The sequence below is a fragment of the Eriocheir sinensis genome, chromosome 60 (genome assembly GCF_024679095.1).
Source record: "Eriocheir sinensis breed Jianghai 21 chromosome 60, ASM2467909v1, whole genome shotgun sequence".
Classification (NCBI taxonomy): Eukaryota; Metazoa; Arthropoda; class Malacostraca; order Decapoda; family Varunidae; genus Eriocheir; species Eriocheir sinensis.
In genome coordinates this window covers 26,333-40,160 of record NC_066568.1, presented here as the reverse complement: position 1 = coordinate 40,160, position 13,828 = coordinate 26,333, and positions in this window count along the sequence as shown.

The following is a 13,828-nucleotide window of genomic DNA, read 5'->3' as shown; positions in this document are numbered from 1 at the left end:
TAAACTGATCACAAATGCTTTGATATATGTATAATGAAATGATTTGTGTGAGTGATGATTTTTCTAATTTTTCTCCCTTTGAGGAACCATTACGAAACATGATCCCCGCAGCTACCGGATTAATAGTATATAATTATAATAACAACAATAGTAATACTAACAGTGATAATAATCATGATAAAGTTGAATATATTGGAAAATCACATTAGATATAATAATGATAATGATGACAGCAAAATTTTAAAAGGGCAATACTGCTAAATAATAATAATAATAATAATAATAATAATAATAATAATAATAATAATAATAATAATAATAATAATAATAATAATAATAATAATAATAATAATAATAATAATAATAATAATAATAATAATAATAATAACAATAATAATAATAATAATAATAATAATAATAATAATAATAATAATAATAATAACAATAACAATAACAAAAAAAATAATCATAATCATAATCATAATAATCATTATAATAATAATAATAATAATAATAATAATAATAATAATAATAATAATAATAATAATAATAATAATAATAATGATAATAATAATAATAACGATAAAAATTAATAATAATAATAATAATAATAATAATAATAATAATAATAATAATAATAATAATAATAATAATAATATTTTTTTTTACAACAATGGAGCCAGGTCAAAGGCACAAAATAAAATAAAACAATAATAAAAAAAGCCCGCTACTCGCTGCTCCCAGAAAAGAATTAAAAGAGGTGGCCGAAAGAAAGATCAATTTCGGGAGGAGAGGTGTCCTGATACCCTCCTCTTGAAAGAGTTCAAGTCGTAGGCAGGAGGAGATACAGATGAAGGAAGACTGTTTCAGAGTTTACCAGCGTGAGGGATGAAAGAGTGAAGATGCTGGTTAACTCTTGCATAAGGGGTTTGGACAGTGTAGGGATGAGCATGAGTAGAAAGTCGTGTGCAGCGGGGCCGCGGGAGGGGGGGAGGCATGCAGTTAGCAAGTTCAGAAGAGCAGTCAGCGTGGAAATATCGATAGAAGATAGAGAGAGAGGCAACATCGCGGCGGAATTTAAGAGGTAGAAGGCTATCAGTAGGAGGAGGAGAGCTGATGAGACGAAGAGCCTTAGACTCCACTCTGTCCAGAAGGGCTGTGAGTGGAGCCCCCCCATACGTGAGATGCATACTCCATACGAGGGCAGACAAGGCCCCTGTATATGGATAGCAACTGCGCGGGGGAGAAGAACTGGCGGAGACGATACAGAACGCCCAACCTCGAGGAAGCTGATTTAGCGAGAGAGGAGATATGAAGTTTCCTGTTGAGATTTTGAGTTAAGGATAGACCGAGGATGTTTAGTATTGAAGATGGTGACAGCTGAGTGTTGTAGAAGAATAGGGGATAGGTGTTTGGAAGATTGTGTCGAGTTGATAGGTGGAGAAATTGAGTTTTTGAGGCATTGAAGGGCACAAGGTTCCTTCTGCTCCAATCGGAAATGATAGCAAGGTCTGAGGTTAAGCGTTCTGCAGCCTCCAGTCTGGAGTCGTGTACTTCCTGTTGTCATGGTCTTCTGTTGAAAGAAGTTGAATAATGCAGAGTGGAGTCGTCAGCGTATGAGTGGACAGGACAGTTTTTTATGGAAAGAAGATCACTGATGAATAACAGGAAGAGAGTGGGTGATAGGACAGAGCCCTGTGGAACGCCACTGTTGATAGGTTTAGGGGAAGAGCAGTGACCGTCTACCACCGCAGAGATAGAACGGCCGGAAAGGAAACTGGAGATAAAGGAACAGAGAGAGGGATAGAATCCGAAAGAGGGCAGTTTAGAAAGCAAAGACTGGTGCCAGACTCTATCGAAGGCTTTCGATATGTCCAGCGCAACAGAGAAAGTTTCACCGAAACGGCTAAGAGAGGATGACCAAGAGTCAGTTAAGAGAGCAAGAAGATCGCCAGTAGAACGCCTCTTACGGAATCCTTACTGGCGATCAGATAGAAGGTTAGAAGTGTAAAGGTGCTTTTGAATCTTCCGGTTAAGGATTGACTCAAAAGCTTTAGATAGACAGGAAAGTAAAGCTATAGGGCGGTAGTTTGAGGGATTGGAACGGTCACCCTTCTTAGGCACAGGCTGTACAAAGGCATACTTCCATCAGGAAGGAAATCTAGATGTTGATAGGCAGAGACGAAAGAGTTAGACCAGGCAGGGTGTCAGCACAGAAGCACAGTTTTTAAGGACAATAGGAGGCACTCCATCAGGTCCATAAGCCTTCTGAGTACAATAATAAAATAGTAGCGATAATAATAATAAATATCAAAATACTAATACAAATACTTCTAATAATAATAAGAAAAAGAATGACAATAAATAACAATAATGAAAATAATAGGAATAATTACAATAATTATAGTAATAATTGTAAGTATACTACTACTACTACTACTACTACTACTACTACTACTACTAATAATAATAATAATAATAATAATAATAATAATAATAATAATAATAGTAGTAGTAGTAATAGTAGTAGTAGTAGCATGAATAATAAGAATAATAATACCAGTAACCATATAATGATATCAACATCAGTAATAAAAAATGTGATAAGTATAAATGTATAGAGTTGTATACACCAAATAGCCTGGTGCGAGGATAACAAATGTTGTTTTTTTATTTGTCATTCAACAGTCGATGGCTCGCTGAATCCTTGATTTGTGTTGGAACATCATTCCACGTTTTTGGTCGTAAATACAGTAGCAAGTGTCTGAACAGGGATAATTTGTTGTTACGAGTTTGATAACTATGTAGAGATTGGGTATTGTAGTTATTTGATTTTATTTGTTTGTACGTATGGGATGCAATATTTAATTTTGATAGATCAGTAAGGTTCTGAATATTTAGTGCTTTAAATAAAGGGGGAGTGTGCTCGCAATAGTCATTATTGGTCATTATTCTGATGGCTTTCTTGTGCAGCAAATTAAGGTTGTACAGATGACATTGATAAATATTGGACCAAATGTGATTACAATAGTTTAAATGTGGATAAATGTGGGCATAGTAAACATTTGAGGACATCAGTTGGGGCTTTTTTTTTTTTTCTTTTTTTTTTAACAAGGAGTGGAATAGTTTTTGATAGTTTTAAACATAGACTGGATATACGGTGTTTGAAGTTTAAATTGTTATCAAACAATATACCAAGGAATTTTATTTTGTCTACCTGAAAGATATCATCGTCTGAAATAGTTAAATTTGGTAATGGGTGGTAATTGGTGATAATGTTAGTAAAAAGCATATAATAAGTCTTGGCAGTGTTTACCGTTAGTCGGTTCGCTAAACACCAGTTCAAAATTTAAATGTTCAACGTTAGCTCTGTTGATTATTTCTGTTGGTTGATCTCTAATCATGTAAAAAAGTTGAGTCGTCCGCAAATAGTATAGTGTTTAGGGAGTCAGATATGTTACTGATGTCATTAATATACTGTAGGAACACTGTGGGACCCATTATACTACCCTGCTGTACTCCTATGTTTACTGGCCTGGTAGAGGAAGATATGCTGTTAGAAGTTGTGAACTGTGTCCGATTGCTTATGGGGGTGGTTGTTGTAAAATCTCAAATCCCATGTTAAATTCCCCATGTTCTAAGCGTATCCCCTCCCTTATTTACGGGCTGACTTATTTTATTCAACAAGCATTGTAATCAGGAAGGATGGGAGATTAACGTTTGCTATCGGTAATCTTTCTACAATACTAAAATAAATATTTTTAATGTTCGATGAAATAATAAAAAAATATGCCAAATATTTTTCAAAAATCAAAATCAACTTCAGTTGAACAATAGTTCCGAGAGCAAACCCTATTTATGACGCACACGTTCAAAGCTGCAGTAGGAGATGTGTGTATAACAAGAAGTGCAACGGAGGAAACATTTTTTGACTGCAAAATCATGGTTTTGAGATATCAAGCGATGAAGTTGAAATATTTTTTTGTATTTTACCTATTCCAACAAGGGACTTGAAATCCACAAGATACATACATCAGGATATGAAGAAAAAGCAGGCATGGTGCCCTTAACATACTTTCATTGGATGTATAAAAAGATTGCTTTATTTACCCATTGATACGTCTTTTTTACGGTGTCACAAATGTAAGTATTTGACCATATTTCAAAGTAAACACCAATGTTCTACTGTGTAAAATCATAAAAATATAATTCAAAAGACATTTGAGGCGGATACATAGAGTGTTTTGTTGGATTTATGAAAAAAATATATAATCGATTTTTCATGGATATATACGAAATATATTAGTGACTGCTAAAATTTCACATTTTCTTAACTAGTGGTGTGTGAGAACCTAAGAGTATCATGACAGACCATGAAACAAAAAATCCTAAAACTAAAACGGTGAAAACATGGATTGCAAGCCAGTGGCGCCGCGCGGAAGCTCATTGCAGGACGTTGCGTTGCATGTTGCACACCACTGTATTATTTTTTTACAATATTCATTCATATACCAAAAGAAAGAGTAATTTTCGCAGAATTTTATAAGACAAAAATATTAAAAAAATGGTTGTTTCAGGCCGACCATTTACAACTCCCCCATAAGTAAGAGCTGAATCAATCAATCGTGGATGCATCCCCAGATTCCATAGTAGTACATTTTATCCAAGAGAATTTTAGGTTGAATTGTGTCAAAAGTTTCCATATAAATAGATATGATGGACTTTTTTTCATGAAGTGCTGTATAAAGGTCAGATGTATAAATATTAATTGTGTTGAAGATCCTCAAACCTGGTCTGAAGCCAGATTGTTTGTCATTTAAGATTTTAATTTTGTTTAGAAATAACATTAAATGTGTTTTCATTAATGTTTAAAAGAAATGAAAATATTGATAGAATAGAAATCGGACGGTAATTGGATAAGTCTGTTTTATTACCCCTTTTATTAATTATGATTATTTACCAAGTTTAAGACTGTCGGGAAAGATGCCTGTCCTAATTGATTGGCTAAATAAGATTGTAAGAGGTTTTGCAAGTATTTCTTTGTTTTCTTTTATTATATTTCCAGAAATCTCATCAATGTAACCTTTCTTTTATTTTTAAGAGATGTTATTGCTTCTATCATATCGAAGTTCGTTATTATGGGCATTACCATTGAGCCTGGGTAGCTTCCACGGAACTTAGAGATGTGAGAGGTTTGTGGAGGGGGCAGTTTGCTGGCAAGCTCAGGGGCGATCTTTGAAAAGTAGTCATTAAAAGCGTCAGAAATATTTTGTGGGGAATCCTTAATTTGGTTGTTGTAAATTACTGAGTTGGTTGTGTCATAGGTGTTAGTATTGGTGTTTGTTAGTTCATTCATTGTTTCCCATATCTTCTTGGTATTTAGTCTAAAATCTGAAAATCTTTGAAGGTAATATTTTCTTTTAGTGATTTTAATGAGATTATTCAGGTAGTGTTTAGAGTTTTTGTAGACTTGAAAGTTAAACACACCTAGCTTATTCGATTTATAGAAGGCATATTTATGTTATATATATTTAAACATTCCTTGGGTAATCCATGGTTTTTGTAGCCTCTTAATTGATACAAACTTAAATACCTTGGGAAAACAGGAGTAATAAATGTTATATATTACTTCAAGAAATAAATTGCAGTTTATATTTGTGTCATGGTGAGTTAATAAGGAATTCCAGTCGATTTTTGAGAACTCTGTTTTAAATTTTGCCCGATTTTCGACGTTTCTTATCATAAAAGTTATTTTATGTTTCTTTTCAAGTCTCAAGTATTGGGAGGATTAGGAATACCGATAGGAACAGAACAGGAAACAAAAAATACAGGAGGAGAAGGGAGCTGTAAAGTCAGTCCACATGTGATCTAAGAGGGATGGAGAAGCTGTGAAATTATAATCAGGAAATGAGGAACGGGATATGTGAGGGAAATGACTGAGGGATTTCATTGTTTAGGGTAGGCGGTGGCTGAACAGATAGCAAGACGGCCCCGCGTTCAGGAGGACGCGAGTTCAATCCCCGACCGGTGCCACCAAGCTGGGATTTTCAGCCGCCGCCGAGTGGCTTAAAACTACCCACATACTGTCCAGAAGACCACCTATCAACCCGGACTCTAGATTCTAGGATTAAAGATGAGCTCCGGGAGGGCAGCATGAGCCAATGCAAGATGGCGCCTCTATAAACACTCGCCTGCGCCAGAACGGGCTGGGCCGACCATCAGGACCCACTGGGAAGAAGCCTTGGACCGACCATCAGGATTCACCGGGAAGAAGCCTACCGGCGCAATAGGCCAAGACGTAAAAAAAAAAAAAAAAAAAAAAAAAGTGCATTAGAAATGGTTCGTTGTTGGGTGAGTATCGTGCTCTAGTAGGTTAACGTTGAAGTCTCCGGAGATGATTGTTTGGTTATCAGTAAAAATACTTTGTGAGAGAAAGTTATCCATCAATGAATTGAACTTGTTAACTTTTTGGTGTTTATCGTGGGGACGGTATGGAGATGCTACAACGTAATGAGAGCTACCAATTGTGATTCTGACGGTACACAGTTTTATGTTGTCATCACACAGACAGCAATCATTTAGTAGGACATAAGGGATGTTGTTATTCACATAGATTGCGACTCCATCATAGCCTTCAGGTCTATGCGTATGGTAGGATTTAAATCCTCAATTTCATTTAAAGGAGCAGTGTTTGGTTAAAGCCAAGTTTCGCTAATGCATAATATGTCGGGAAGCTTTGGGAGGGATTTGAAAAAGGAGATCAGATGATCATAATTTTTGTTTAAGGAGCGACCATTCAATTGAATGATGTTCAGAAAATCTGTACAGTTTTCGGGAATAGCAAACTTGCATGAGGTGATAATCATGGTACTTACAAATGTCTTCAATGTTCAAAGAATCATACATAGAGTTCAGAATTTCAAGATCTACATTATTCCTATCCTGCCTGCCATCATCACTATATATAAAGAAAGTGTCATAAAGATTAATATCAGGGAGATTCATAACACGCGCGTGGGTGTCGGGTCGGAGGTTAGGAGAATAGATGAGAGGGAGGAGAAAGAGTGGAAGGATTGAGGAAGAAAACGAGAACAGAGGAGTGGGGGAGTGGGAAGTTGGGCGGGATCATCTACAAATGGAAAGGGTGCGTGGGTGTGTAATTAGCGAGAAAGGGGTGAGGGTGTGAGCTAGAGGGGTCGAGGGTGAGGATGTATGGAAGTAGAGAGGGGTGTTGGTAGATGAGTAGTGTTGCGGTGAAGAGGGGGGTGAGGTAAGGGGGTGGAGGGGAGGGATAGTGTGCTAGGTGCAGGGTTGGATAGTGGGGCAGTAAGATGGAAAGCGGTGGGGGATGAGTTGGAGGGGTGGCGATGTGATTCTAAAGGGGTGGGGGGAATGGTGGAAGTATGGGATGGAGGAGTTAGTGGGTGGGATAAAAATGAAGTATGATAAAACTAGGGGACAACGGTGTTGCTCGACTGCAACAGGTATGCATATAGGTATATTGAGATCCAGCAGCAGTTTGTCACTGCAGGAAAACATGAACTACATAACCTTAGCACAGTTGCAGAATTATCATGTTTGCTAGTAAAGCAAACGAACAGAGCACAACAATGACATTTAGGAATACTTAAATAATAGTCAGGTGATTTTACATCAACTGGGTTATTTGTAATCTATACCACATTCACGCCTCTCTCTCTCTCTCTCTCTCTATATATATATATATATATATATATATATATATATATATATATATATATATATATATATATATATATATATATATATATATATATATATATATATATATATATATATATATATATATATATATATATATATTATAAACATTTACATCTATCGTCCCTGTGGACACCGTGTTTGTGCCCTGTGTATTGACGGGCTTCCGCTTGTTCGTGGTCGGATAATCAAACGAATTCTTGAAAATTGGAATGAGTTGAAGACATATTTCAAGGAAAACATACTAGAAGGGTCACAGGAAGTGAGGTACAAAGCACGCAGTATCTATGAAATGCTTTAAAATGACATTGTGTCCCTTTACTTCATTTTCCTTTCTCCCGTCGTTTTGGAATTTGAGAAAGTCAATGCCCTTTTCCAGAGTGCTAATTCTGATCCTGAGCAGATTTCCAGGGCATTTGTTGTTCATTATAGAGCTCTGAAGTCAAGAATTTTCAACAGTCGTGGAGAGAAACTTAACATTTCAATTACTGACTTTGGTGCATATTTTGAGTGGGAAGTTGCAAGGTGCTGTAAGGAACATCATTAAGACACCATGGAAGTTTGCTGGTGATGAACATACTTTGAAAGAACGATGTCAGATATTTCTCACGGATCTGCTTAAAGAAGCTGGAAAGCAATATCCAGCAAACAAATATGTCTTTCAGGGCATGAAGGTACTTAACCCCAAATTGGTTTTATCCAAAATGTAAAGGCACCCATTTTCACAGCTGGCTTTGGCTCATTTATTATCTGAAAATATAAGTTTTATTAAGGAATAATACAGGAAGATATGCTATCACATGTGGAGTGAAGTAAGCATTATTGAAAATGGAATTCAAGACGATCCTCAGACATTTTGGGCTGGAATAAAGAAATATGAAAATGAAACTGAGAAGGGTCCTTACAAGGATCTCCTACTATATGCTTTGACATGCCTGTCATGCCCTGGATTAAATGCAGCTGTAGAACGGATTTTCAGCATTCTGGCAAGTGTCAAAACCAATTACAGAAATTAAATGTCAAACATAGTGTTGGATTGCATTGTGAGAATTAGGTCACATCTAATAATGAAAGATATTTGTTGTACAAATTTTGAAATTACCAATGGGATGCTTGAAAATTTTACATCAGATATGTATGATGGCTAAGTTGCAAATCTGTAATCATGGAATGCTACAGGCAACGTTATTATCACAATTTTCGATTTACGGATATATTTTATAGAAAGAATTTGCATGCCTTCAACTTGATAAAAATAAGTTTTGTTATCAAGGTGACAGCTTTATTAAGGAGAGGAAGGAAACAGGAAGAACTGAAATTGGAAGAGATGTTTTTGGCTAGGTGCCAGAAGTCACGGGAAGAATAAGAAGAAGCAAGGGTTTGACATATTCTGTTTATGAAAAAGCTTTTAGTAAGTTGATGATTAGATTTGGCACGATTCCGGGCAGAAATATAAAGATCATGGTTAGCAGAAGTGCGAAGGCTCTGGTACCTTTTCTGAGCTGCCTTTCTGTCTTTAATAGCACAAGAAAAAGCATGCTTAGACCAAGGCTTTTTAGCATGAGGAGTAGAGAAAGAACGTGGAATGTATGCCTCCATTCCAGAGACAATCATCTCTGTGATGCACTGGGCACACACAGAGGGGTCTCTCTCCTGAAACAAGTAATCATTCCACGGGAAATCGAAAAAGTACATCCTCAGGTCGTCCCACCGAGTTGAAGGAAAATGGCAGAAACATCGCCTCTTCGGTGGGTCCAGAGGATATACAAGAGCGATAGGACAGGATACAGAAATAAGGTTGTGATCGGAGGAGCCTAACGGAGAGAACAGTTTGACAGAGTAAGCAGAAGGGTTAGAGGAAAGAAAGAGGTCTAGTATGTTGGGCCTGTCTCTATGACGGTCGGGAATACGTGTAGGGTGCTGAACCAACTGCTCTAGATCGTTGAGGAGAGAAAAGTTGTAGGCTTATTCACCAGGCTGGTCTGTGAAAGAGGATGAAAGCTAAACCTGGTGGTGAACGTTGAAATCTCCCAAGGTGGAGATATCAGCGAAAGGTGAGGGAGTCAAGATGTGCTCCACGTTAGAGTTCAAGTAGTCAATGAATTTTACAAAGTTAGTAGAGTTAGGTGAGAGATAAGCAGCACAGATGTATTTAGTAATAGAATGCCAATGAAGTCTTAGCCAGATGGTGGAAAATTCAGAAGAGTCAAGGTCGTGGGCACGGGAGCAAGTGATGTTGTTGCGCACGTAGGCGCAACATCCAGCTTTGGATTGAAATTTAGGATAGAGATAGCATAGCTGGGCATTATCGCGATAAGTTATCGCGATACTTTATCGCTGATAACAAAATCAGGTTATTGGCCATCCGCTACTTATTTAAATATATATATATATATATATATATATATATATATATATATATATATATATATATATATATATATATATATATATATATATATATATATATATATATATATATATATATCGGTATCTTCGTTACTTTTGTAGCCAAACTAGCGATAATCGCTACGTTTTTCCGCCTCTCAGAAAAAAAACACGTTGTCTCCTCCCTACTGCGCATGCGTGGCCCGGGCGCCCGGTGTTGTATAAAAAATCTTCGGGGTATGAAATCATCTTCGGTGAAGAGATTTCATACTTAGATCATCAACATTAAAATACTAGGTTATTTTTTATGTTAGACTCAAAAATCAATATATCAAAGAGAAAAATCATTTACCTTTGCCCCCAAAATTATTATTCACTGCCTCAAATTTGATATTCCATATTCGTTTGTGAGCATGCCATGGTATTGAAGGCACCCGGTGTTGTGTTATTTGGTGTCCCATCGTCAAAAGCTGGCGCTTTTCTTTACAAACACTGGTCTCTCGTGAACTACGCATGTTCAGACCAGTAAGCGTAGCCCTGTACAGTCTCACAAAGCTTTTTAACACATTAAGAGTATTTGCTGAAAGGCTGAATCAGACATACAGTATCACCATACTCGCTATTTCTAGAACGACACTCTGTACATATAAATACAACTCGTACAGTGTCTTTCTAGAAACAGCGGGGATGGTGTTAGTGGTACTGTATGTCTGATTCAGCCTTCCAGCAACTCTTAATTACGATTAAAAAGCTTTTTGAGACTGTACAGGTCTACGCTTGCTGATCTGAGCATGCGCAGTTCACGAGAGACCAGTGTTTGTAAACAAAAGTGTTGACGGTGGGTACGCCAAATAACACAACACCGGTTCAGGCGCTTCTAGTATTACCGTCCATATATACGTTTCAGCGTGTTGTTCTCAGGTTTTGTAAGTTTTCTAAAACATAGATAATGAAAATTTGAACTCATCTATGTTTTTTATTTGAAATATCAATATAGTATAGTTTTCGCCTATCGGACTTATCGCTAGCTAGTTTCGGAATTGTGGATTAAGAAAGTCGGGGCAGGAGACCCATATCGTCGTCGGCAGGACCTGCGCGAGCCGCGCGCGCGGGCGGTGCTAATAGAGTTTGTAAATGTGCCCGTGTCAAAATTTCAAAATAAAAAAAATAAAAATTATATTTATTTTTTTTCGCCAATCCTTCCTCCACGATTAAATAAAAATGAAGTGTCTGCGTTGCCGCAGCACGCATAGATGATGGAAGAGGTGCTATTTTTTTTTTTTGTGGCGGCCGCGTCGGATGGCGGAAAACTCCCGCCGACCGACGCCGCCCGAGGAAGGAATTCGTCACCCGACGCACACGGGTTAATATCGGGTATCGGTTATCGGTTATCGCCTATATTTGTTGTAATGGTACCCTCGTCTACTCGAGCCTCGAAGCGCGCCATCACACATCACCACTTCACCACTTCACCAATAACCAACTCACGCACGAATCCTCGAAGCTCCAGCCGCACCAAACGCATTCACTCGAGGACTCGTGACTCCACACCGAGGCTTCACCCATCATTCAATTGAATATCACGAAGCCTCACACTTCGCGGACTCGTCTCGCCCGCCGTGGTTATAAATAGACCTCCACAAACTAACCCCGGCCGTCTCATCCGAGGTAGCTCACTTCCGAGGACGCAAGCACTCTTCAACTTATCGTGAGCTAACCAGGATTCACCACGGGGTCTGACACACACACTTACACACACATACCCATTCTCACTTGCATATATATTTGTATTCCTTATGTGTAATTCTTAACTCTAAACTAAAACACCTCAGTGAACTAATATTTCGTTCCACATTTGTAATTCTTGTTTGGTTCCTCAAAGATAATTTTCATACTTAGTTCCTTATGTGTAATTGTAACTATAACTAATCACCTCAGTGAACCAAACCACTTATTCTTGTCATTGCTTATTTTGTCATATGTTCTAATTAATTGTCTTATTAGGTTAAGTTTTAATAATAAGTAAAATTGTACCATTTGCTTTCACTTAACCTTACAATTATGTTATGTCACAGTTAGCTATCTTTTCAACACAAATCAACCCCTAGACGTCAGTTAACTGTATTCATAACATTGTGTTTTCAGTTAATGAATATCGGTTATCACCGATAGGGTTTTCCATTATCAGTTTTTTTTTTTTTTTTTTTTTTTTTTTACAACAAAGGAGGCAGCTCAAGGGAACAAAAAAAAAACCAATAATAAAAAAGAAAGCCCGCTAATCGCTGCTCCCATTAAAGAATCAGAAGAGGTGGCCAAAAGCAAGGTCAAATTCGGGAGGAGAGGTGTCCTGATACCCTCCACTTGAAAGAGTTCAAGTCGCAGGCAGGAAGAAATACAGATGATGGAAGATTGTTCCAGAGTTTACCAGCGTGAGGGATGAAAGAGTGAAGATGCTGGTTAACTCTTGCATAAGGGGTTTGGGCAGTATAGGGATGAGCATGAGTAGAAAGTCGTGTGCAGCGGGGCCGCGGGAGGGGGGGAGGCATGCAGTTAGCAAATTCAAAAGAGCAGTCAGCGTGGAAATATCGATAGAAGATAGAAAGAGAGGCTACATCGCGCCGGAATTTAAGAGGTAGAAGACTATCAGTAGGAGGAGGAGAGCTGATGAGACGAAGAGCCTTAGCCTCCACTCTGTCCAGAAGAGCTGTGAGGGTGGAGCCCCCCCCACACGTGAGATGCATACTCCATACGTGGGCGGACAAGGCCCCTGTATATGGATAGCAATTGCGCGGGGGAGAAGAACTGGCGGAGACGATACAGAACGCCCGACCTCGAGGAAGCTGATTTAGCGAGAGAGGAGATATGAAGATTCCAGTTGAGATTTTGAGTTAAGGATAAACCGAGGATGTTTAGTGTTGAAGAAGGTGACAGCTGAGTGTTGTCGGAGAATAGGGGATAGGTGTTTGGAAGATTGTCTCGAGTTGATAGGTGGAGAAATTGAGTTTTTGAGGCATTGAAGGACACAAGGTTCCTTCTGCCCCAATCGGAAATGATAGCAAGGTCTGAGGTTAAGCGTTCTGCAGCCTCCAGTCTGGAGTTGTGTACTTCCTGTTTCGATGGTCTTCTATTGAAAGACGTTGAATAATGCAGAGTGGAGTCGTCGGCGTACGAGTGGACAGGACAGTTTGTTATGGAAAGAAGATCATTGATGAATAACAGGAAGAGAGTGGGTGATAGGACAGAGCCCTTTGGAACGCCACTGTTGATAGGTTTAGGGGAAGAGCAGTGACCATCTACCACCGCAGAGGCCGGAAAGGAAACTGGAGATAAAGGAACAGAGAGAGGGATAGAATCCGAAAGAGGGCAGTTTAGAAAGCAAAGACTGGTGCCAGACCCTATCGAAGGCTTTCGATATGTCTAGCGCAACAGAGAAAGTTTCACCGAAACTGCTAAGAGAGGATGACCAAGAGTCAGTTAAGAGAGCAAGAAGATCGCCAGTAGAACGCCCCTTGCGGAATCCATACTGGCGATCAGATAGAAGATTAGAAGTGGAAAGGTGTTTTTGAATCTTCCGGTTAAGGACTGATTCAAAAGCTTTAGACAGACATGAGAGTAAAGCTATTGGGAGGTAGTTTGAGGGATTAGAGCGGTCACCCTTCTTAGGCACAGGCTGTACAAAGGCATACTTCCAGCAGGAAGG